Below are 26,976 nucleotides of genomic sequence, written 5' to 3' on the forward strand. Positions count from 1 at the left end.
CCGACTCTCTCTCACCTGGCGACCCTGCTTTTTATTTCAGAGGGACAGAGACAAGAAGGATAAAACCCAGGGATGGTCACCTTGGCTTCTACCCCTGGGTGCCTGGGCCTGTCCCTCAGCCACCTTCCTGCTTCCAGACATCGACACTCAGGCCCCCAGGCAACCCTGTCTTGCACCAGATCCCAACTCCCCTGGAGGAGGAGCTCCAGTCCTGCTCTGTCCTGCATCACCCACAGTCCCATCCCTGCGGCACAGTTCTCACCAGCATCCAGAAGGGCCGCGGCCACTCCCACCTTGGCAAAGCCTCTGACTGCACCCCTCTCTCCAGCCATCACCTCATTTCTCTGCTCCCCTTTATGGCAACATTTATCAAAAGAGTTGACCAGGTGCAGTGGCTTACCCCTGTAATCCCAGCACTTTGGGAGGCCGAGGTAGGAGGATTGCTTGAGCCCGGAGTTTGAGGCTGCAGTGAGCTATGATGGCACCACTGCTCTCCAGCCTGGGTGACAGAGCAAAACCCTGTCTCTAAAAGAAAAGAGAGAGGGAGAGAGTTCTCTACCTGTTGTGTCTGCTTCTTCTCATCCCAGGCTCCCAGAACTCACTCCAGACAGGCGCCACACCCTCTGTCCACCAACATTGCTCTTGTAAAGCTCATCAGTGGCCTTCCCACTGCTCATCCGATGGTCGATCTCCAGCCTCCTCTTCCCTGACCCTCAGCAGGCTGTGGCCCTGGCATCACTCCCTCTGCCTCGATACCCACTGCAGGCACTCATGATTCTTTCCCCTCCAACCTCACCGCCATGCTTCCTCAAGCTTCTTGGCTGGTTCCTTCCTCCCCATGTCTGTGGCCTCTAAAATCCTTGAAATGACTGAGACTCAGGCCTTGGGCACTGTTACAAGTTGACTCGTGTCCTTGGAAAGGATATGTCAGTGATGAATATCACAGGGCCCTTAAAAGGAAGGGAATTCTGATTCTTGCTACAGTGTGGACTGACCTTGGGGACATTATGCTAAGAGAAATAAGCCAGACACCCAAAAAAACAAAGACCCTATGGCTTCATTTATATGAGGTCCCTAGAGCAGTCAAATTCATTGAGCTAGAAACCAGAATGCTAGCTGCCCAGGGCTGGGAAGGGGAGAATAAGGAGCTAGTGCTCACTGGGTACAGTGTTTCAGTTCAGGAAGATGAAAAGGTTCTGGAGATGGATGGTGGTGATGGCTGCAGAGAATGTGAATGTTCTTAATGCCACTGCAATACACACTGAAAAATGGTGAAGCTGGAGCCAGGCTCAGTGTCACACACTGTAGTCGCAGCTACTCAGGAGGCTGAGACAGGAGGATCGCATGAGCCTAGGAGTTGGAGGCTGCAGTGAGCCGTGATCATGCCTGCAAATAGGCACTGTACTCCTGCTTGGGCAACATAGCGAGACCCTGTCTCAAAAAATTTTTTGTTTAAATGGTGAAGATGGTATATTTTATGGTTGTGTACTTTTTTCACCATATAAAAAAGGATAACCGAAGCCGGGCACAACGGCTCATGCCTGTAATCCCAGCACTTTGGGAGGCTGAGGCAGACAGATCACTTGAGGCCAGGAGTTTGAGACCAGCCTCAGCAGCATAGTGAAAGCCCATCTCCACTAAAAAAAAAAACAAAAGTTAACCTGGCATGGTGGCACGCACCTGTAATCCCAGCTGCTCGGGAGGCTGAGGCACAAGAATCGCTTGAGCCCACCCTTCCTCGTCAACTCCAGGCTCATCTTGCCCACGCCCCATTTGTGAGCCACCATGCCCATCCCCCTTATTTTACATCACAAACCACCTTTCCTGGGACTCTCTCTGCCCTCCCCACCTTTATTTTTCTCCATTGTATAGTATCTGTCACCTCTAATAAAGTATATAACGTACGCAGTTTTTCACTTACTGTCCATCTCCCTCCACTAGAACGTAGAGGCCATAATGGCAGAAAGTTGTGTCTCTTTTTCCTGCTGTGTTTCTGGGCGAGAACAGTGCCTGGCACAGAGTGCTGCTTAGTAGATAGTGAATGAATGAGCATATGAATGAATGGATTTTCTGATGAAGGCCCACATTTTCTCACAGTCAGTTTCAGCTCTAGAAGGAGGCTGGTAGACCAGGCGCAGTGGCTCGTGACTGTCATCCTAGCACTTTGGAAGGCAGAGGCAGGTGGATCACCTGAGGTCAGGAGTTCAAGACCAACCTGGCCAAGATGGTAAAATCCCATCTCTACTAAAAATACAAAAATTACCCGGGAGTGGTGGCCCATGCCTGTAGTCCCAGCTACTCAGGAAGCTGAGTCAGGAGAATCACTTGAACCCAGGAGGCGGAGGTTGTAGTGAGCCGAGATCTCACCACTGCACTCCAGTCTGTGCGACAGAGAGAGACTCTGTCTCAAATAAATAAATAAATAAATAAATAGAAGGAGGCTGGATGAGATGGAGGAGCAGGGGGCTCCCTTTCTTGCTTGAAAGCTGATTTAGAGCTTCCCTCATAGGACCTATGGTCATTTGAGCGCCTGCTGAACTGAGGTCTGGTCAGGGCTGGAGAAATCTGTTCAGTACTGTTTCTCATCCCTGTGATTTCCGATGCTCCCCTATCCCTGGCCCACTGTGGCTGCTTCTCACCTGCTAGACTGAACACCAACTCCCCACCACCCCCACCAAGGCTGGGCAGTAAACTGTCCTCCCCAAACCCCATTACTCCCTGATTCTGGGCCTTCCTCAATCCCAGCCCACGTGTGTCTCTCAATCTCAGCCATTTCGTGAGGTAGGAGGCAGGACTGGACTCTGAGGTGGGGCTCAAACACCTGATCAAATGGAGAACTAGCTAAAACAGGGAAGGGACAAAAGCACTTCTCTGTAAGACACGCCCACTGGTGTGCCATGTCAGTTTACCATTGCCATGGCAACACCTGGCAGTTACTGCCCCTTTCCATGGCAACAACCCAATCATTGGGAAGTTACCACTCTTTTTCTCAAAATCGCTGCATAATCTGCCCCTTGATTTGGAAATAATTAAAAGTGGGTATATTGGACAGGCACGGTGGCTCACACCTGTAATCCCAGCACTTTGGGAGGCCAAAGACCGGCAGATCACCTGAGGTCAGGAGTTCGAAACCAGCCTGGCCAACATGGTGAAACCCCATCTTTACTAAAGATACAAAAGTTAGCTGGGTGTGGTGATGGGTGCCTGTAATCCCAGCTACTCAGGAGGCTGAGGCAAGAGAATCACTGGAACCTAGGAGGTGGAGGTTGCAGTGAGCCAAGATCGTGCCACTTCACTCCAGACTGGGTGACAGAGTGAGACTCCACCTTAAAATAAGTAAAATAAAATAAAATAAAAGTGGGTATAATAAATATGAGTGCAGAACGGCCTCTGAGCTGCTACTCTGGGCACACTGCCTATGGGAGAGCCCTGCTCCACTAAGCGCAGAACCTCTGCTGCTGCTGTGCACAGCCGTCTCAATACAAGCTGCTGCCTAATGCCAGCAGTTCACCCTTGAATTCTTTCCTGGGCAAAGCCAAGAACCCTCCAGGGCTAAGCCCCATTCTGGGGGCTCACCTGCCCTGCATCATTACCAGCTGTGTGACCTTGGGCACAGCTTCCCCCAAGCCTTAGTGTCTCTGATACGGTTTGGATTTCTGTCCCCACCCAAATCTCATGTCAAATTGTAATCCCCAGTGCTGGAGGAGGGACCTGGTGGAGGGTGTTTGGATCATGGGGCTGACCTCCTCATTGCTGTTCTCATGAGAGTGAGTGAGTTCTCACAAGATCTGGTTGTTTAAAAGTAGGCAGTACCACTCCCCTCTCCAGTCAGGTAAGTGTGCCTGCTTCCCCTTCGCCTCCCACCATTACTGTAAGTTTCCTGAGGCCTCCCCAGCCATGCTTCCTATATAGCCTTCAGAATCATGAGCCAATTAAACCTCTTTTCTTTGTAAATTACCCAGAACCATGAGCCAATTAAACCTCTTTTCTTTATAAATTACCCAGTCTCAGGTAGTTCTTTATAGCAATGTGAGAACAGACTAATACAGTCTCCATCTGTAAAATGCAGAAGCCGACAGTCTCTGCCTCATTCTAAGATGTAAACGAAATTTGACTGTCAGTGCTCAGCACAGTGCCTCAAATGCAGTGATCACCCCTAAAACATCACCTAGTGTGAAAATTATCATCTTGGTCAAATGTCTCCAAATGCTTACCTTTCTCCATCCAGCACCTGTGGATGTCCCATTAGGGTTTCTTAATATTATGATTTATCAGTGACCACCATAGCCCAGGTCCTGTCACTAAGCCCCTGTGTGCCAGGAATTTGGTGTGCACCATCCTGGCATCTGCTGGAGCCCCCAGAGTGCTGACCTTGTCTGCCTTCCCCTGCACGTGTTCTTCCTCCAGAAGCCTATAGTTTGGAATCACCATTTTTCTCTTTTTCTTGCTCCCAGAGTCCAGGATCCCAGCTAAATGGCCCTCTAAAACTGTGGGATATCTCGGGAGCACCCCCCTGGCCCAGCCCTGTGGAGACGGTAGAAGAGACAGGCAAAAGGAAGCGTGTCTCTGAGATCCTGAAACTTACATGTAGTTGTGGGGAGGCCAGGCACGGTGGCTCACATCTTTAATCCCGGCACTTTGGGAGGCCAAGGTGGGCGGATCCCTTGTGGTCAGGAGTTTGAGACCAGCCTGGCCAACATGGTGAAAACCCATCTCTACTAAAAATATAAAAATTAGCCGGGCATGGTGGCACATGCCTGTAATCTCAGCTACTGGGGAGGTTAAGGCAGGAGAATTGCTTGAACCCAGGAGGCGGAGGTTGCAGTGAGCCAAGATCACACCACTGCACTCCAGCCTGGGCAACAAGAGCAAAATTCCGTCTCAGAAAAAAAAAAAAAAAAAAAAAAAAAAAAGCATGTAGTTTGGGGGGAAGGGGTGATTTGCACCTAGAGTTACCAGGCAACAATTCAAGCCAATGGCAGGAAGCTGGACAGGATTCACACCGGAGGTGCGGGAAATTCCTGCTGGCGCTTCTGTCAGAAGCCAGGTCTGGGTGTCAGGCAGCGACTCATACCCTGAGATCAAGAACTCTGTTGCCTTCACCTTCCCCTCCCTTTCCTCTTGCTTGGGGGTTGGACGCTCCGGAGAAGACAGGGTGGAGGGCAAAGGTGGAACTGGAGATGGGCCCAGACCCCTCTGCCCAGAGAGCGGGTGGTGGGAGAGAGGACCTTGATTCTGGACAGGACCAGGATTACGGGAGAAACCCCAGAAAACCAGAACCAGAGAGCCCTGCTGACTCTACCCACTCTCCTAACTTTACAGAGGGCAGCCTGAGGACCAGGGAAGGCAGTGGACTTCCCCAAGGTCACAGACAAAGTCAGCCTCAGGGCTGAGACCCTGACACGGGTCTCCTGACCTTACCTCCAGCCCTCTGTCCTCTGGACAGCAAGGGAGGCATCGTGGAGAGCTCTGGGGAGAATTTTATTTTTGATAGTGGCCAAGATGCTGTGCTAGGACCTTCCGACATCTCAGCAAATCCTCCCCCTGCACGAGGGAGGACATTATTATTGTCCCCAATAGTCAGAAGAGGAAGATCAGTGATGGGAAGCAATTTGCTCAAGATTCCGCAGCCCAGAGGCCCATTTTGAGCCCAAATTCCTACCCCGTCCCTGCCGTGCTCCTTAGAACCAGAGAGAGGCCTGTCGGGTTTGCAAAGACAGCCTCACCCCTGCCAGGCTCTGAACCTCAGTCTCGTCTACAAGGAGGACGCCACCTCTCTCCTCAAGCTTGTTTCCAGAATGAAAGGAGGAAGTGCGTGGCCTGGCCCGTGGGAGGCACTTGGGAAACGGCAAATGTGCAGTGGGCGGCCCATCCTCAAAAGTTCAGCAAACACAAAGCACTTTTTCTTTACAATTTCTTTAGCAATTTTTTTTTATTGTGGTAAAATATCCATACCAGAAAGTTACCATTTTAGTCATTTGTACATGTTCCGTTCAGTGGCTTTAAGCATATTCACGTTGTTGTGTAACCATCCCCACCATCCATCTCCACAACCGTCTCATCTTCCCAAACGCACACTCTGTCCCCGTGAGACACTCATTCCCGGCGGCCCTTCTTGTACCTTCAAAAATGAACCTCCTGCTGCATATCCTGGCTGGGCAGGCTGGGAAGGGGAAAAAAATGACAATAGACTGGTGGAATAATGAGGACAGAGAACAGGAAGTGAGGAAAGAAGAGGCTTGGGGGGCTGGACGCGGTGGCTCACGCCTGTAATCCCAGCACTTTGGGATGTCAAGGGGGGGCAGACCACGAGGTCAGGAGATCGAGACCATCCTGGCTAACATAGTGAAACCCCAACTCTACTAAAAATACAAAAATTAGCCGGGTGTGGTGGCATGTGCCTGTAGTCCCAGCTACTTGGGAAGCTGAGGCAGAAGAATCGTTTGAACCTGGGAGGTGGAGGTTGCGGTGAGCTGAGATCATGCCACTGGACTCCAGCCTAGGTGACAGAGCAAGACTCTGTCTCAAAAAAAAAAAAAAAAAAAAAAAAAAAAAAAAAAAAAGAGGCTTCGGGGCAGAGCATCAAGGTGGCTGTTTCCAGAGGCCAGGCCAGCTGCAACCTCCCTGCAGGTCTCTGCCAGAGCCGCCTGTCCCCAACTCCCACGACCCCTCCAATCAGGGACAGCCAAGATCAAGTTAACTTCCTGGCCCAGCCTCAGGGCCCTCATCTCTAAAATGGGGATGCTGATAAAGTTGGTATCTCTTAAGGCTGTTGTGGGAATTGATTGATAATGTTCTCATAAAGCACTCAGCCTATGCCTGGCACGGGACGACCTTTGGGGCCAGCCACCATTGGTGTTGCTGTCATTATTATTCCACCCCAAGAACCAGAAATAGAGCCAAGGTCCTCGTGCTTTTCCATCCAACTTTATATTTTACTTCCCCAAACAGCCCAGCTTGTCTTCTCACCACCACCACCCCCCGACCAAGTCCTTGAGTTTAGTTCAATCCGAGTTCGTTGAGCACCTACTATGTGACCAATCTCATGCTGGGCACTACGACCAAAGAGGCAAGCAAGGCACAGTTTCCACCCCAGAGGGCTCTCGGTGACATGAGGAGGCAGCCTCAAGTTCAGATCTCTTTGGGCCAATCCAGTCAGTGAAAAGCACATTTCTGTTCCAAGGGAGGGCAATGAAAAGTCTGGGGGGTCAGGGAGGCTTCCTGGGGGAGGCGAATAAAGGTGGGCAGGACAGTTCAGAGAATCGGAGCCACACAGGCCAAGGCCAGGAAGAACCAAATGCCCCAGGATCTTAAGAGAACCAGAAGTGATTTACTATTAAGGGAGCATGGGGTGTGAGGCGGAGAGTGGGAGGGGTCATGGATCCGGAGGAGCCAATGGGGTAGGGCAGGTTGAGGGCCTGTGTGTGCCCAAGGAGAGTTAGGATGCTCCCTTGCAGATGACAGTGCCATGGAAGTAGCGACATCTGCATCTTTGTCTTGGAGTGGGGGCCCAGGGGACTGTGGACAGAGGGAGGTTAGAGAGATGACAACAGTGGATAGGTGCTACTGAAGGCAACTTGGGAAAATAGCGGGTAACCAGAAATGGAGTGGTGCAGGAATGGCGAGGCGGAGGTGGACTGCAGAGATTCCAGAGGTAAAACTGTCAGGATGGCGTGGTCGGCAGAACAATGCCTCCAAAATGTCTGCATCCCAATCCCCGGAACATATGGATCTCCTTCTTATATTTCATGACAGGGGAGAATTAAGGTTGCAGGTGGAATTGAGGTTGCTAATCAGCTGATTTTGCGATGGGGAGATTATTCTGGATTATCTGGGAGGACCAATGTAATCACAAGGTTCTTAAATGTGGAAGAGGGAGGCAGGAGAGTCAGCGTCACAGCGATGCTAGGGAGGAAAGACTCGGAGCTATTGCTGGCTTTGAAGACGGAAGGGGGCCAATGTGGGCGGCCTCTATACTTGGAAAAGGCAAGGAAACCGATTCTCCCTCAAGAGCCTCCAGCAGGAACACTGTCCTGCAGACACCTTGAATTTAGCCCTCTGAGACCATGTCAGATTTCTGACCTATAGAACTGTAAGAGAGTAGATGTGTGTTGTTTTAAGCCACTCAATTTGTAGTGATTTGTTACAGTAGCAATAGAAAACTGATACAACTGGCGATGGGGATGGGGCTGGGAGAAGGGGCATCAAGGACATCTGGCTTGGGGACTGGAAGGACGGCTATGCCACCAAGCTCGAGAGGCTGCAGGAGGATAAACGCGTGGGATGGGAGTCCACACCTCCTCTGGCTGCCGCACCTGAGGGAGCAGCCCAGCCCAGCAGTGGGCACGGAGCCCAAGGATGGGGGTGCATTCGTCATCACAATCAGGGGTGCAGTCGGTGCTGTAGGATGGATAGGCGAATGCATGCAGGCGAGGTCCCCTACGATGCCTTGGGTCTCATGATTCGAATATCAAAACAACCACACTTATTAAGCTTTCGGTTCTAGAACAAGACAGAGAAACAGAATTTAAACCTCAAGGTCTGAGGTCAATGTGGGGTTAGAAACAGGGCCGGGAGGCATAAGCAGAAACCCTGCGGGTTCTCAGATGCCCGCGTACCCGATTCTTCCTGGAGGAAGGGGAGCAGGTGAAATTGACTGGGTTCCTCTCCCACCTCGCTTTCCGTAGCAATTCCTTTTTTCCCTTTCCTTCAAAATAAAAAGGAAGAGGGGGTGCCCTGCTCGCAGGAGAAGCGCGGGGCCCATCCCCGCCCGGGCCACGCGGAACCCTCCGCCCGGCTTCGTTCCCCGCCTCCCCCGGTCCTTTGTCTCGCTCCCGCGCTGCCGCGCACATGGTCCCCTGTCAAATTCCGGGCGGCTCCCGGGGACACGTGTCTGGGAGCCCGCAGCTCCGCCGGCCCGCGTAACCATGGAAACCGCGGCCAATGGGAGGCCGTGTTGCCCGTGGGGGCGGAGCCGAGCGCGCCCGGAGCAGGCGGGGCCGGGAGGGCGTGGGGTGGGGTGGGGCGGGGCCGATACGTCAGCCAGCTCGGGGCGGGGCCCGGGTGACCCCGACCCCGGGCGGTCCGCAGTGCGGAGGATGCTCACCGGGCTGACGTCTTACCGCGTATTTTTGACATCTTGACAGCGTTTCCTTGGCACTCCTGGGATTTTCTTTGCCTATGAAGTGCTGAGTGTGATCCCACCAGCAACGCTTACTAGCGATATGCGTTGTGCAAGTGACTGAGCCTTGCTTTGCCTCATCTGATAAATGGGGGAGTTGTCAGGGTCCCGCAAGATATGCGATTAGCCCAGGACTCGCACCCAGAGGTGACCAATAACAGCAGTGATCCTTATGACAAACGGCCTTTTTCCTGCTCCTATGGAAAGAAGGACCTCATTCGTAAGTGAAGAATCCACCCTCTCAGCGGCTCATTTGCCCAAGCCTGATCCCAGTACCTGCCTCAACGTGCCTGTCGACAAACTGGGAAGATGGTACTGCAGTCCCTCAGGGTCTCATGCAGCATCCAGGCTGCTGAGTTCCCGGAGGTAGACACAGATGAGCATTTCTGGGTGCAGGGGCAGAAAGAAAGTTTCAGTGCCAAGAGCTGGGGGCAGGACAGGGTTTGCCTCCCAGCCGGGTCACCCTCACGGGCATTTTTGCCTCTCTGGGAAAAAGCATCTTGTGAAGCAGTGGAGATGATACCTGCCGACTTCCCACTCCACGTGGAGGAGAATCTGAAATGAGAAAATGGATTCTCAAAAACCTCTGTTTCTAAGTAAGCCTGAGAGAGTTCAATGGAGCAAGAAACAGATGGCTGCACCGAGGGACTGCGTCCCTCTTACCTGGCTTCCCCAGGGCCCAGAGCAGGGCCTGAGACCAACAAATACCCCCTAGCCAGGAGTTTCAATGAGCTGAAATCTGTTTCACTTTTAGGAAGAAGTGGGAAATGCACTCCTTCATTCATTCACTCATTCATTCATTCATTCAACAGTTTTCTGTAAGTCTGCTGTGTGCCAGGCACTGTGCTAGATACCCAGGCTACAACTGTGAATAAAACATTCCTGTCCTGAAAGAGGTCACCGTCTGGCTGGGGAGACAGATGTTAAAGAAATAAACAGGCAAACAAACACGCAGCCACAAATATCCATAAATGCCCTGAAAGGAAAACTCATGAGCCATGAGCACGTAGGAAATAAAAAGGAGCTAGGGGAGGGGCAGGCAGGGCAGGCCTCCCTGAGGAGGTGACCTTTAAGAGGGACCTGAGGACTGAGCCAGAGTTAGCCTGGTGAGGAGTGGAGGAAAAGAATTCCAGGCAAAGGGAACAGCGTGTGGGTGCTCTGAGCCTGGAGGCCAGAAGGAGCTTGGGCATGCGTGCAAGGACAATGTCTGTGTGGTCCAGAAGCTGGCAAGGGAGGAGTCCATGGAAGGCCAGTTACATAGGGTCACACTAAGGATCTTGATTTTCGAAAATGGCCACAAAATAGGCTCCTGGGGACTTAAACTAAAATACACACCCCTGTTTTTCAAAGTGATTCCCGGGATTGGGCTTATATTCAATCCAGTTTCACTCACCTTCTACCTGTTCCAATCTGAAGGCACTGGACAATCTAGAATCAGAAATGCATTTCATCATACTCTGCACATTGCACTAAGAAAGAAAAGGAAGGCTGAGACTGGGCATGGTGGCTCACGCCTGTAATCCCAGCGCTTTGGGAGGCCCACATGGGCATATTGCTTGAGCCCAGGAGTTCGAGACCACCCCGGGCAACATAATGGAACCCCATCTCTACAAAAAATACAAAAATTAGCCAGGTATGACCCACAGTTGCATGCCTGTGGGTCCCAGCTACTCAGGAGGCTGAGGTGGGAGGATGGCTTGAGCCCAGGAGCTCGAAGGTGCAGTGAGCCTTGATCACACCACTGCACTCCAGCCTGGGCAACAGAGTGAGTCCGTTTCCATGAGAGAAAGAAAAGAGGAAGAGAGAGAGAGAGAAGGAGGGAGGGAGGGAAGGAAGGAAGACTTTTAACAGGAAGATTAGAATTAGGGTTGGATCTGGGGTTAGAGTTGAGTTTTCGGTTAGGTTTAGAGTTGGGTTGGGGTTAGAGTTGGTTTTGGTGTTTCGATTAGGCTTGGGATTGGATTTAGGGTTGAGGTTAGGATTGGGGTTAGCATGGGTTTGGGATTAGGGTTGGCTTTAAGATTGTGGTTGGTATTGGGGCTAGAACTGGGTTTAGATTTGGTTTGGGGGTTAGGGTTGGGATTATAGGCTTGAGTTCCACTAAGTATATTTATGTCACTGGCCCCAAACCAAATAATTTTTGTTTAATGAATGAATCACTATGTTTCATTGTGAACCAGCAAGACAAAGTGACCAGCCAAACTCACTTCCCTGGATATTCTGGATTTTTTCTTTGGATTATTCTAAGAACAGGCTAAGAAAATTTACCTGTGCACTAATTTCATATTCTTCTTTTTAAGGTGGAACTAAAAATGATACCACAGTAGGAAGCAAGAGAGGAATAGTCAGTCTGTGCGTTTCAAACAGGTGACCAAGGAAGGAGAATTGGGGCCCAGCAGACAAGAGCCACGGGATGGGGGTGGAGACAGGTCCCAGGCAGTTGTTACCATAAGGCTGTGGGAAGCAGGAAGCAAGATGCTCTCAGGGAGGTCAGAAGAACCAGGTCAGGCTGGAAGGTGGAATCTACATGAGGATTTAGGGGAGGCAAAAGGCAAGAAGATGAGCAGTAAAGCTGAAGAGCTGGGCGGGCCACAGATCATGGAAAGCCCTGCAAGCCATCCAGATGTAACTCGAGTAACTCCGGGGCCCATGTGGCCCCATCTCTGCAGAGTCTCACTAAAGCAGCTCGGGGCAGCAACCCAACATTCTTTATAGGGACTTTCAATATTTTTTGTGTCACACTAAGGAGAGTCCAATTTATACCCCTCAGCAGGACTTCTCAGCCCCGTCACCTCTCCCTCCAGGACCCTTGCACTATATGCCACCCCCCGAGTTCCCCATTTGCAGTCCCCTGCCCTCTTTCTGCTCACTCGGTTCTTCTTCATTCCATCCAGCTTAGCCTGGGTGACTCCAGTGCTTTGTTTTCTTTCTGTTTTTCCCAGAGTCCCTCCAAAAACAACAGCACAGAGCTCACCCAGCAAGTGTGCATCTCAGCCTCTCCCATCCTGCCCCAGTCCTGTCCCCTCAGTCGCCCCCTGAAAGATCCTGACCAGACTGGGAAAAAGGGGGTGCATGGGGGAAAGCCCAACGGGCAAGGTGAGGATGCTCTCTCATGAGGCGCAGGTGAGCAGGCAACATTTCTGTGACTTGCTCTTGTCAGAGTACAAAGATCCCACTGTCTCCATGGGCAATGGGGAGCCATGGGAGGGTTCAGAGCCAGAGACTGGAGCAGGCAGATTCGTGAGTGCCTTGAGAGCAGGGCCCTGGATGTTTTGTGGGTGACCCCCACCCCCATCAGCACCTATAAGATTCTGCTTAAATATGTGATGAGTAAAGAGGTCAGTGGTGAATGAATGAATTCCTTTTTTTTTTTTTTTTTTTTTTTGAGAAAGAGTTTCGCTCTGTTGCCCAGGCTGGAGTGCAATGGCGTGATCTCAGCTCACTCACTGCAGCCTTGACCTCCTTGTGGCTCAAGCAATCCTCCCACCTCAGCCTCCCAAGTAGCTAAGACTATAGGTGCATGCCACCACACCCAGCTAATTTTTTTTATTTTTGGAGTGATGAGAGGATCTCACTATGTTGCCCAGACTGGTCTCGAACTCCTGAACTCAAGGAGTCCACCCGCCTCAGCCTCCCAAAGTGCTGGGATTGACAGGTGTGAAGCCACTGCACCCAGCCATGAATGAGTTTTGAACTCCATGAGCATTCTGGATTTTCGTGCAGGGCTCAAAGACCCCAGAACACTTGCAGCCTCACCATCGCTTCTCTAAGTCCTTGTTCCTCATTTTTGTGCCAGCCAGGGGTCTTCCAACAGTGACCTCCAAGCTGGTAAGGGATGGGGGACCCAGGCTCCCCGATCCGCACAGTGGAGCTTCTGGACTGTCTCCATCAATCTGCTGGGAATGGCCCATGGTCCCCTGGGCAAGACCCATGGTGCACGGGAAACCTCCTAGCGCTTTGGCTCTGGCTGTCATTCTGGTTTCCAGCAACATATAAAAATAGCTTCAAGGGCACACAGGGGCCGGGAGGGGGAGACCTGGCCCCCGGCTTCCAGGAGAGCTGGCTACACACGACTCCTATCTCTCTCCCTCTCCAAGGCCCCCTGCCGCCCTCTGACTCTGGCTTTGAACCCTGGTCTGTATTTCCCCATGGACCACGGGCCTAAACCCGCAGAGCTCCTCCGCCAGCAGTTCCATCACCAAGACAAGCAGACGCAGAAGTCGCGGGGGAGGCGGCTGGAATTTCTCCCACAGCCAGCGCTGAGCATGAGTCCTGCAGGGCCCCGGTGCATGATGGAAGGACGGAGGCTGCGGTCCAGGGCTGAGCCCGCGAGGCTGTGGATAACCAGGGAGCCAGCCGGGAGGGGAGGGGCCGCCCAGCTGCAAGGGGCTTGCAAGGCTCTGCCAGGTCTTCTGCGTTTCCATCCCCCTAAACAACGGTGAGGCTAGTGTGTGCCCCAAACCACCTTCCAGGGCCCTGCAGAGCCAGCCCAGGGGCTGGGAGAGACCTCAACAGCAGGAGCAGCCCCCAGCCAGGGCGGAAGGTGAGGAAGGGGGAGGGGAAGCCCAATGACCTCGGGCACCTGGTGAGCGCAGACTGTGCCAGGTGCTGTGCCCCCATCTTCTCCATGAAGGAGCTGTCAAGATTCGTCCCCATCACACAGATGAGCAGAGCGAGGCTCAGAGTGGGGTGACTGACCACACAGCACGTAGGGCACACAGCTAGCCGGGTAGAGCCAGGATTTCAACCCCGGGGGCTCAGGAGCCTGTGCATGAAGGGCAGGGGCTCAGGGTAAACGCTAAAGGCTGGGGCCCCTTTTTTAACACGCTTCCCAAAAGCCCCAAAATAGACCCGCTTTCCTGATGAAGGTCTCCTCCCATCAGCTCCACAAATACCCACGTTCCCAGGCCGAGCCCAGGGCGGGGCCGCAGGAGTCAGCGCCCAGCAGGACCTATTTCTGGCTGCCACCCGGCCCGGCCACAAGCAGCCTTCTGTGGTGGCCTCAGCCACAGCCCACAGCGGAGGCACAGGCCTGGCCCAGCCTCCAAAGGCCCCATTGTCCAGCTGCCTGGGCTGCTGAGCCTGGCTCCTGGACATCCGGAGTAGGGGGGCAGAGGGTGACCTGGGGCAGAGGTGGAGGGCTCGGCATGGACTGAGGCCCTGTGTGACAGCCGCGGCCAGCTCAAAGGACATTCCAGTGTCCTGTACCCTTGCAAAAGGAAAACAGTTTTCACCTCAGGACGGGCCTCGGCTGGCCTCAGAGAGGTGAACTCACCCTCCCCAGCTCACACACACTCACACTCACACACACACACACACACACGTCAACTGCTGGGTGCAGCCACCATGTCCACAGGGACACGAGGAGGTGAGAGCCAGGGATCAGCATCCAGTAGGCTGGGATTCTCATCCCGGCTTCTCCGTGGGATCATCTGATACCCATGGCATCATCTAATTTCCCAGATATTCTCATCAGGGTCATTTCCCAGGTGATTTGTTCAAGTTAGGATCCAGGTAATATCTCCACGTGGCATAGGGTTGCTATGTCCTATTGCTTTTTAAAAAGTTTTTCATTTCATGCCATCGATTTATTGAAGAAACGGGGCCAGTGTCCTACAAGTGTCCACAACCTGGATTGGTCTATTTGCTTCCTCATTGTGTCATTTTTTTTTTTTTTTTTTTTTTTTTTTGAGACAGCCTTACTCTGTCACCCAGGCTACAATGCAGCGATGCAATTTGTAATTTTGGCTCACTGCAACCTCCACTTCCTGGGTTCAAGCGATTCTCCTGCCTCAGCCCCCCGGGTAGCTGGGACTACAGGCACACTCCACTGCACCCGGCTAATTTTTGTATTTTTAGTAAAGATGGGGTTTCGCCATGTTGGTCAGGCTGGTCTTGAACTCCTGACCTCAAGTGATCCGCCCACCTTGGCCTCCCAAAATACAGGGATTACAGGCATGAGCCACCAAACCGGGCCCCTTGCAGTGTTTTTTAACTCGTTTGTCTCTCCCTGTATTTCCTGTGAGTTAGAGATGAGCCCTCTCTCTTTTTGAATAACTGCTTATTCATACGCCATAACATTAACCTTTTCCTCTTTTTGAGATGAGGTCTCACTGTGTCGCCCAGGCTGGAGTTCAGTGGTGCTGTCACGGCTCCCTGCAGCCTCAACCTCCCGGGCTCAAGTGATCCTCCCACCTCTGCCTCCTGAGTAGCTGGGACCACAGGCATGTTCCCCCACATCTGGCTATTTTTGTTTTGTTTTGTTTTGTTTTGTTTTTTTGTAGAGACAGGGTTTCACCGTGCATCATGTTGTCCAGGCTGGTCTCAAACTCCTGGACTCAAGCAATCTGCCCGCCTCCAATTCGCCCTTTTAAAGTGTACAACTCAATGGTTTTTAGTCTATTCACAGAGCTGTGCAACCATTTCCACTGTCAAATTTCAGAATATTTTTTTCTCCCCCAAAAGAAACTTCTTACCCATTAGCAGTCACTCCCCATCCTGCCCTCCTGCCAGTCCCTGGCAACAACTAATCTGCCATCTCTCTCTATATATGGATTTGCCTGTTCTGAACATCTCATATCAATGAAATCACAGGAAATGTGGCCTTTGTGTCTAACTGCTTAACTTAGCGTCGTGCTTTCAAGGCTCATCCATGTCATGCCGTGTGTCAACACTTCATTCTTTTTTATTGCCAAATAATAATCCATTGTAGGATACACCACATTTTATTTATCCATCCATCAGTTGATGGGCATTTGAATTGTTTCCATCCTTTGGTGATTATGAATAAAGCTGCTCTAAGTGTTTAAATGCTTGGCCAGGCAAGATGGCTCACGTCTGTAATCTCAGCACTTTGGGAGGGTGAGACGGATGGATCACCGAGTTCGAGACCAGCCTGGCCAATACGGTGAAATCCCGACTCTACTAAAAATACAAAAATTAGCCGGGTGTGGTGGCGCATGCCTGTAGTCCCAGCTATTTGGAGGCTGAGACAGGAGAATCGCTTGAACCCAGGAGGCAGAGGTTGCAGTCAGCTGAGATCGCACCATTGCACTCCAGCCTGGGTGACAAGAGTGAAACTCCATCTCAAAACAAAAATAAAAATAAAAATAAAATGCTTATAATGTGCATAAGTGTTTGTGTGACTATATGTTTTCAGTTCTCTTGGGTATATACCTAGGAGTAGAATTGCTGGGTCATAGCAACTCCATATTTAACATTTTAGGGAACTGCCAAGCTGTTTTTCAAAGTAACTGCACCATTCTACAATCCTACCAGCAATGCTTGAGGGTTCCCGTTTCTCCACATCCTCATCAACACTTGTTTTTGTCCACCATCCCATAAAGGTGAAGTGGCATCTCATTGTGGTTTTGAGCTGCGTTTCCCTCATGACTAATGGTGTTGATGTTCATGTGCTTATTGAAATTTGTATGTCTCCTTTGGAGGAATGTGTATTCAAATCCTTTGCCCATTTTTAAATTGGATTGTCTTCTATTAGTGAGTTGTAAGAGTTCCTTATGTATTCCAGATATAAGTCCCTTGTCAGATATGTGATTTGCAAAATTTTCTCCCCATTCCGTGGTTTATCTTTTCACTTTCTTGGTGTCTTTTGAAATACAGACATTTTCAAATTTGATGAAGTCAATTTTTCTATTTATGTTTTGTCCATGTGCTTTTGGTGTCATATGCCTAATCCAAGGTCATAAAAATTTACTCAAATGTATATCAATAAATATAAATATATATATATGAGAGAGAGAGAGAGTCTTGCTCTGTCACCCATGCTGGAGTACAGTGCTGTGATCTCAGCTCACTACAACCTCCGCCTCCCAAGTTCAAGTGATTCTCCTGCCTCAGCCTCCCAAGCAGCTGGGATTACAGGTGCCTGCCACCACGCCCTGCTAATTTTTGTATTTTTAGTAGAGACAGGGTTTCACCACGTTGGCCAGGCTGGTCTCGAACTCCTGACTTCAGGTGATCCACCTGCCTCAGCCTCCCAAAGTGCTGGGATGACAAGCGTAAGTCACCATGCCCAGCCATTACTCCTATATTTTTATCCAAGAGTTTTACAGTTTTAGCTCTTACATTTAAGTCTGTGACCCATTTTGAGTTAAGTTCTGTATATGGTGTGAGGTCAGGATTCAGTTTCCTTCTTTTGATCTGGATATACAATTGTCCAAAGAATAGAAAAATCTGTTCTTTCCCCCCATTGAATGGTCTTGGCACCCTTGTCAAGAATCAATTGAACATAAATGTACAGGTCTATTTCTGGACTCCCAGTTCTATCCCATTGATCTATAGGCTATTCTTACGCCAGCACCACACAGTCTCATTACTATAGCTGTGTAGTAAGTTTTGAAACGAGAAAGTGTGAGTTCTCCAATTTTGTTCTTTTTCAAGATTGTCTGGCTATTCTGGGTCTCTTGCATTTCCATGTAAATTTTAGGACCAGCTTGTCAATTTCTGCAAAAAGCCAACTGGAATTTTGATAGGGATTGAATTGAATCTGTAAATCAGTTTGGTTGGTATTGCCATTTTAGTGATATTAAGTCTTCTAATCCATGAACACAGGGTGTCTTTCTATTTAATTAGGTCTTCTTTTAATTTCTTTTTTTTTTTTTTGAGACACAGTCTCACCCTGTTGCCCAAGATGAAGTGCAGGGACACGATCACAGCTCACTGCAGCCTCAACCTACCAAGCTCAAGTGATCTTCCCACCTCAGCCTCCAAGTAGCCGGGATCATAGGCGCACGCCATCATGCCTGGCTAATTTTTTTTATTTTGTAGAGACGAGTTCTCCCTATGTTGCCCAGGCTGGTCTTGAACTCCTGAGCTCAAGCAATCCTCCCACCTCTGCCTCCCAAAGTGCTGGGAATACAGGCATGAGCCACCATGCCTGGTTTCTTTAAATTTCTCTCAACACCGTTGCATACAAATCTTACACTTCTTTTGTTAAATTTATTCCTGAGTACTTTGTTGTTTTTGATGCTGATGCAAATTGAGTTGTTTTCTTAATTTCATTTTTGGAGTATTCATTGCTAGTGTATAGAAATATAATCCATTTTTGTATATTGATCTTGTATCCTGTAACATTGCAAAATACATTAATTAGTTCTCGTGTGTGTGTGTGTGCGTGTGTGTGTATTCCTTATGATTTTCTATATACAAGATCATGTTATCTGTGAATAGAGATCATTTTACTTTTTTCTTCCTAATCTCGACAACTTTTATTTATTTTTCTTGCCAAACTGTCCTAGCTAGAACCTTTGGTACATTGTTGGACAGAAGTGGCAAGAGTGGGCATCCCTGTTTTGTTCCTGATCTTAAGGGGAAAGTTTTCAGTCATTCACCATTAAGTATAATATTAACTGTGGGTTTTTTAATAGATGCACATGGGCAGAGTTTTAATCCAGACCTGTATTAGTCCATTTCCACACTGCTAATAAAGACATACCCGAGACTGGGTAGAATTTATAAAGAAAAAGAAGTTTATAAGGAAAAAAATTATAAAGAAAAAGAGGTTTAATGGACTCACAGTTCCACATGGCTGGGGAGACCTCACGATCATGGCGGAAGGCAAAGGAGCAAAGGCATGTCTTACATGGCGGCAGGCAAGAGAGCTTGTGCAGGAGAACTGCCCTTTATAAAACCATCAGCCCTCGTGAGACTTATTCACTATCATGAGAACAGCGTAGGAAAAACCCACCCTCATGATTCAAATACCTCCCAATGGGTCCCTCCCATGACACATGGGGACTATGGGAGCTACAATTCAAGATGAGATTTTGGTGGGGACACAGCCAAACCATATCAAGACCCCACAGACTCCAAAGCCCCGACTCTTTTCTTAGCCCTAGGATAGGGAAGATAAGAGGGGTGGCCTCGTCAGGGAGGCCTGCAGGGATGAAGTTCACAGAAACATCAAAACTTGAGTTGGACTTGAAGGGTCTGGGTGATTTGAGACGAGTCAGTTCAGCAGGGAATACCAAGCCCCACTGCTAGTCAGGCTTGTCCCCATTAACCCCTACAGCCTTAGAAGGCCCTCAATCAGGCAGAACCAATAGGGGGAGCCCAGTGTCACAGAGGGTCCCACCCATGTCAGTTTCCTGCAGTTTACTACCCACACCCTCACTTCCATCCCTCTCTGAGGCAGAATGCCCATGAAAAAGGAAGGAAGAACAGTTGACATTAGCTCAGGTAGGAGGAACAGGGTGGACAAAAAGCAGGCAGTCTGGTAGGAGGTTGAGGGCACAGACTTGCGAGCCGGACTTCTGGGTTGGAGCCGCCACCACTGGGTCCCAACAGGGTGCCCTTGGGGAAGTCATTTCAGCTCCCTGAGTGTGACTTTTCTGTCTGTGAAACAGGAAGAGTGACAAAATCCGCCTCCCAGGCCCTGGGTGAGGGTGATGTGGATGAGCCTCGGAAGGTGCTCAGCGCAGCGTGAAGCAGGGTCTGGGCACTCTGTCAAGGCTGGTTCTCATTGCCTTATCGTCACTGTCACTCTTGCCACCACTTACACGGCTGCTGCTGGTGTGACGGTGGCACTCCTGAGTGCCTGTGATTGCTGCATCCCTCACCATGTGGGACCCAGCTCAAAACAGGAAGCCCCCCATGCCTCCACCAGGGCAAGAGCTTTGTCAGCTCAGAAGGCATCCCAGGGCCCAAATGCAGCTCCAGAGGCCGAGAGTCATGCCACACACTCCAGAGATGTTGCCTCATGGAATCCCCACCATGACGTTAGGGAGAAACAACCATTATCCCCATTTTACAGAAGAGAAAACTGAGACCCAGAGAAGTTGAGCTATTTGTCTAAGGCTCAACAGCTAGGAAGTGGTGGAGATGGGATTTGAACCAGGGTCATTTCTCCTTCCTGCTGGGCTACACCCTTCTCTCCAAACCCTGACCCACTTGGAAAGTTCAAGTAGTTTCACCCTGGGATGAGGAAGATGGAGCCCAGGTGGACGTCCCAAAGCATTCCCACCCTGTTCCCCTAGAGGGGCCCAGGACAGAAGGACAAGGGTCAGGATCTCGGTGAAGCAGAATCTGCATTGGTGACTGAAACACTATATCAGGCTCTAGGGATCTACAGTTCAGGCTGGGTGAGGCGGCTCATGCCTGTAATCCCAGTTCTTTGGGAGGCCAAGACGGGAAGATCGCTTGGACCCAGGGGTTCGAGACCAGCCTGGGCAACACAGTGAGATACGGTCTCTCTTTTTTTTTTTTAATTAAAATTTTAAATTTTTTTTTTTAAAGGATCTACAGTTCAGATCCCAAGCACCCCCAGAGATCCTGTACCGGGCAGCTCTTACAGGCTCGGGGGTCATCTGGGGACCCCTGGAGACCCATACGAAGCCAGAGCCAATCCAAGTCTCCTGGAGTTTCCAGCCAAGCTGCCATTAGGTTCCATCTCCCCCATCCTTCGGCTGATGTTTGGAGCTATGTGCAGAAGTTCACATTTCCTTATCTTAAACTCCTTCTGTAAGTTGCGGATACCAGGGGAATCTTTGTGAATCTGAATTCCACCCAACCAGGAAGCCGGCACCTCCTCCAGCTCTGGATCCCACAGATAGAGCCCTCCCGCGCCTCCCTCTGTCCCTCTGCCTTCCCGGGGCGCCTGTTCTACTTTCTGGGTCACTCACTCCTTGTTCCTCACTCCACAAAGTCACTCACCTCTAAGGGTGGGGGTGGGGGGTTCCTAGGCAACAAAAACAATAGCAGAGGACAATGACTAACCCCCATTTCTCCGTCCTATAAATTTCTCATTCAAGCATTCAGCAGATTTCCTGTGCAGCTGTGCCAGGCATGGTAGGGACTGGGACCCAGGCCCCTGCACCCCATCCATTCCCATCCTGGGGGTGACCCGAGCCACCGTCTGTAAGCACCTGCTCTGTGCCAGAAGCTACGTGTGGAGTGACCTCAGGCATCATCCACGGAAAGCTCAGAACAACCCCACGCAGCTCTGGGCCATCACTACTTACAGATGAATACGTTACTTTATCTAAAAAATATTGGCCGGGCGCGGTGGCTCATACCTGTAATCTCAGCACTTTGGGAGGCCGAGGCCAGCAGATCGGGAGTTCGTGACCAGTGAAACCCCATCTCTACTGAAAATACAAGAATTAGCCAGGTGTGGTGGCACACGCCCATAGTCCCAGCTAGTTGGGAGGCTGAGGCAGGAGAATTGCTTGAACCCGGGAGGCGGAGGTTGCAGTGAGCCAAGATCGCGCCACTGCACTCCAGCCTGGGCGAGAGAGCAAGACTCCATCTTCAAAAAAATATTAAAATTTTAAAATTTAAAAATAAATAAATAAAATAAAAAATATCCATTGAGCAGCTACTCAGTGCCTGGCCTGTGCAAAGAAAGATTCCCCAAATGGCAAAGATGTCCCAGGCCCCTGCCTCTCTGGAAGGTGCTCCCCAGTAGAGAGGCAGTTCCTGAACAAGACAAGACAGAGGAGGGCAGGAAAGGAGGGTTACCAGTGGCAAGAATCGCTGCAGATGAAAATACAGGAAGAAAAATGTAACAGAAGGGATCTCCTTTAAATAGGTTGATTGGAGAGGTACCCTCTAAGGAGGGAACATTTCAACAGAGAACTGAAGGTTGAGAAGGAGCCAGCTATACAGAGCATGCAGAGAAGCATCCCCGGTGGAGGAACAACCAGCATGGAACCCTGAGTTGGGAGCTAGCCCAAAGGCCGGTATGGCTGGAGTTCAGGGAGCCGGGGTGCGGGTCGGGGGAGATGAGGCCACGAGGGAGCAGGCCCGATCATGCATGCCGGGGACCCAGGGTGGAAGCAGGAGGGATGAGTCAGGGCCTTGGCGTTTGAGCAGGGGCATTGCTCAGCTGCCGTGTGGAGTCTTCCAGCAGGGAGATGGTGACGACCCAGCCTGCATGGGGGGCACGGGCATGGAGAGGCACGTGGACTGATGTGGACAGAGCCAGTGGGTCCTGGTTTCGATGTAGAAAGTGAGGAAAGAAGAGGAAGCAGTCACAGCCGCCAGGTCTCTGTCTAGAGTAATGGTTGAATTTTCTTTCCGCAGCTGGAGACATTTCTGGAGCTTCCGGCCATGTCCACCCTACCCTGGTCCTCTCCTTCCTGCTGCCCCATTTGGCGGGGGAGGTGGGCAGAAGAGGTGGCTTCTAGTGCACCCGCTGGCTGTGTGACCTTGGACAGTCACAGTCCCTCTCTGGACTCGGTTCTCCTCATCTGTAAAATGATCAACCTCACCTTGTCCTCCATAACTGAGACTAGATATGGAAGCACTTACTGGTCTCTTTTTGTTGTTTTGTTTTGTTTTGTTTTGTTTTGTTTGAGACAGAGTTTTGCTCTTGTTGCCCAGGCTGGAGTGCAATGGTGCAATCTCAGCTCACGGCAACCTCCACCTCCCGGGTTCAAATGATTCTCCTGCCTCAGCCTCCTGAGTAACTGGGATTACCAGCATGTGTCATCACGCCAGGCTAATTTTGTATTTTTAGTAGAGAGGGGTTTCTCCATGTTGGTCAGGCTGGTCTCGAACTTCCGACCTCAGGTGATCCACCACCTCAGCCTCCCAAAGTGCTGGGATTACAAACGTGAGCCACCACGCTGGCCACTTACTGTATTTTAAAGCACTTTACAATGTGCAAGAATGTTGGCCGGGCGCAGTGGCTCACGCCTGTAATCCCAGCACTTTGGGAGGCCAAGGCAGGTGGATCACTTGAGGTCAAGAGTTTGAGACCAGCCTGACCAACATGGTGCAACCCCGTCTCTATTAAAAATACAAAAATTAGCTGGGCGTGGTGGCGAGCGCCTATAATCCCAGCTACTCGGGAGGCTAAGGCAGGAGAATTGCTTGAAACCAGGAGGCAGAAGTTGCAGTGAGCGGAGATCACGCCACTGCACTCCGGCCTGGGCAACAGAGCGAGACTCCGTCTCAAAAACAAAAAAAAAAAGAATATTACCATCATGCCTGCAAATCCCAGTAGGAAATGTGCTTCCCCTTCACATCCAGGCATTTGCTAATGGGCTTCTGTGTGTCTTCCAGAATCCCTCCAACGCCTGGTGGGGGCCACATCACATCTTGTCTTATAAAGGGGAACTGAGGCTCAGCTCTGACATGGTCAGCCTGAAGCCTCACTGAAATTTAGATAGGGGAGTAAACCTCCACATCATAGCAATGGCAGACAGCAGTGAGCACTTGCGGTGTGCCAGGTCCATGCTGGGGGTGCCACGTGGATGATCACATTTCATCCGCACAACAGTCCTTCCTGGAAATCCTTCTTGTCATTAGCCCTGTTTTATGGAAAGGCGGGTGGCCAGCAGCTGTTCACAGCCCTAGGGTCCTACATAGAAAGAAACAGAAGGTCCCAGCACTGGATTTAAGACAAATGGGGCCATGGCCGGGCTTGGTGGCTCATGCCTGTAATCCTAGCACTTTGGGAGGCCAAGGCAGGTGGATCACTTGAGGCCAGGAGTTCGAGACCAGCCTGGCCAACATGGTACAACCCCCATCTCTTAAAAAAAAAAAATTAGCTGGGTGTGGTGGCGTGTGTCTGTAGTCCCAACTACTTGGGAGGCTGAGGCAGAGAACTGCTTGAATCCAGGAGGCAGAGGTTGCAGTGAGTTGAGATCACACCACTGAACTCCAGCCTTGGCGACAGAGCGAGACACTGTCTTAAAAACAAAACAAAACAAAAAGACAAATGGGAAATTTCGATAAACTCCACCTAAGCTCCCTCATGTGCCAGTCAGTGTCCCAGGCACTGTCCCAGGCACTGATGAACCAAAGAGACAAACTGCCTGTCCTCCTGGGGCTTCCATGCAAGTGGGGAGACGGGCAGCGTGTGTTAGGCCACAAGGAGGACAAGCTGCCGAAGCCTCTACCTCCCAGCAGCACAGGCTGCAGAGAGCTTGCCAGCACCTCGTGGCTGCTGTGGCTGAGAGACCAGGCTCTTCTGCAACCACTGCCTCATCTCCTCTTGCCATGAGGCTGTCTGGATTCCCAAGGCAGGCAGAGAAACAGAGGCAGCTAGGAACGCTAAGGGACTTGGTCCAAAATGCGCTGCCCAAGGAGTGGGCCCCAGAGCTTGCCCGTGCCTCCGTCCTCATGGAATAAGCATGTGATTAAGTGATCAGATTACGGAAGCCCCGCATGGGCATATGCAATGACCAAATGGTCATCTGTTTGGCTCTCTCGTGATGATGGAATGATGAGCCGAACAGGGGAAATTAATGCCGGTTCCACCGAGGCCCTGGGTGTTTTCCTTCCAGAGAAACTGGGGCGGGGAATGAGATCTGCGTGTTCCCGAGGCCCCAAGGAACAGGCCCCAAGTCCTGATTTTGCTGGAGGCCAGGGGCTGGGGAAGGGCTTCGACTGGGTCATGGCTGCCCCGAAATCCCAGCCACCCTCACAGACACTGCATGTCCCCACTCATGACCCAAAGGCACCTTGGCCGAAACTGGATCTTTGTCGCCCTGCCCTCCTGCACCCCAGGCAGACTGGCTCCTCCTCCAGGGCTTCTCCAATCTGCGAGTGACACCCATCCTCCCTCAGCTGTCCTTGCATACCTTAAGTCCTCCCTGCCTCTCAGCCCCCGGCTCCCACCTGTTATCAAGTCCCAGACACGCGACTTCTGGATGCTTTCCAAATGCCTCCCTTTGTCTCCCTTCCTGCGGCCTCCTACTCAACCCCAGCCTCATCACCGCCAGCCCCTCCTAGGCCTCCCTGCCTCCATTCTCACCCAGCTCCACGCCTTCTCCTCCCAGTAGCCTCAGAGATCCTCTAAAAGCAAATCAGACCCTGTCACTTCCTTGGCTACAGACTCTTTGGGGGCTCCCCCTATACATGGAATGAAGCCCACTCTTCCAGTTCCCCTCCCAACCAGCATGCAGGGTCCAGTGTCGCCCCCACTCTGCGGCTCCAGTGGATGGGACTCCCAGGAGGGGACACGCAGATCTGTCCAGGAGCTCCGTGGAGCGGTGCTCAGGCTGTGAATGAATGCTGTGTCAAGTTAGGCCAAAGATCTACGTGACCTTGGGCAGTCACGGTCCCTCTCTGGTCTCGGGTCTCCTCATCTGTAAAATAACCAGCCCCCAGCCCCACCTTGTCTTCCGTAATTGTGACCAGGTATAGGGGAAACATTTGATATATATTAAGGCACCTTACAATATTTGGGGATGTTATCATCACTCCTGCAAATGTTAGTAAGAAAACCTGCTCCTCTGCCACCTCCCCTACCCTCTGAGTCCCACCAGCCAGCTCTGAGTGACAGCCAGGGATCAGGGGAGGTGGGAACTGCCAAGAGGCCAGCTGAGCCATCAGCCCTTGTGAGAACCCTCCCCTTCCCTGGTGAGTCTGGGACACACCCCAAGAACAGGAGAACTGGGGCCCTGCAGGTCTCACTCAATGCCGTGTACGCAGTTCAGGCCCTTCATACAGGTGGTGCTCAATCAAGGCTCCAAACCACAAATCCTGTGGAGGGTGATGCTGGCCAGGGCCTGCATGGGCCAGGGCGGTCAGCACCCGTTGTACAGGGGAGGCAGAGCTTGGTCTTGAAGGAGGAGGTGGCTGTGACTTGTGAGGGGAGGGAAAGGGTTTTCTGGAGAGGGGCACAGCGTCACCAAAGGCAGAGGGGTTGGAACGTGGGCGAGGGGACATATGCTTGGGAAAGCAGTCAGTAAAAGCTGGTGAGAATGCCCCATCTGCCCCACCCCATCAGTGCTGTCAGGGAGATCACATGGTTTCCCCTGCCTTCCAGATGGGTAGACTGAGGCACAGGCCCACAGTGAGGGATCCTAGCCCAAGTCAGAGACACAGCCCTTTTGGACATCATCACTGTCCTGGACACCTCCCATCTTGCCTTCTTTTGCCAGGCGGTTTTGGAATTTGTGTGTACAAGTGTGAATTTTGCAGGAAATGGAGCTCCCGAGTATTTGAATTAAGACTCTGCCTTGTCTTGTATATTTTCCTCTTCCTGGGACCTATACAGCCCCCAGTTCTTGATTTAGAGGTCAGGGAAGTGTGTGCTAGAAGGGGCTTTGAGCCACTCTGTGCGAAGGACTGGGCAGGGGAGGTGGAGGGGGATGAGAGAAGGACAGGCCTTCTCATCAGGCACTGCTAGTTCAGGTGGTGAACAATGTCAGGAAAGAATGAGAAGCCAACCACCCATCTGTCCACCCATTCATTCATTTATTCAACAAATACTGGCTGAGCCCACAGTCTAACAGAAGCAGGTAATTACAGTCCAATGTGGTCAGTGCTATAGTGGAGGATGTATGGGGAACTGTGGGAGCCCAGAAGAGACACATGACCTCGCAAGGGGTTTTTGGGGTGGGGCAATCAGGGCAGGCTTCCTGGAGGAGGTGGTATCTAACAGGAGACCTAGAAGGCAAAGAGGACTTAGCAGACCAAGAGGTAGGGAAAAGTGCCTCAATCTGAAAGAACCAAATAGCACCTGTCTACCTACAGAGGTGAGTGGCCTTCAGGGACCAGAGCAGCTCAGTGTCATGGAAGCAGACTACCCCAGGGAGGGGAGCCGAGAGGTGAGCTTGCAGGAGGTGGTGGCCAGGCCCAGATCCTCCAGGACCTTGGGAGACCCAGTCAAGAGTGGGGTCTTTACTGGAGGACAGCAGGCACCCCTCAAGGCTTCTCAGCGGGGGAGAATTGTGGCCATACTTCCTGTTTAGAAAAGTAAGTCAGACTTCTGGTCATGGTGGACTAGGTTATTGTGACCAGCACTGTAGCTGAAGATAACTTTAAAAGTTGAAATATCTCAATCTAATACATATTTTTTCCAAAGCATGAAAAGCTTATCA

Source organism: Pan troglodytes, chromosome 11 (genome assembly GCF_028858775.2).
Source record: "Pan troglodytes isolate AG18354 chromosome 11, NHGRI_mPanTro3-v2.0_pri, whole genome shotgun sequence".
NCBI classification, from domain to species: Eukaryota; Metazoa; Chordata; class Mammalia; order Primates; family Hominidae; genus Pan; species Pan troglodytes.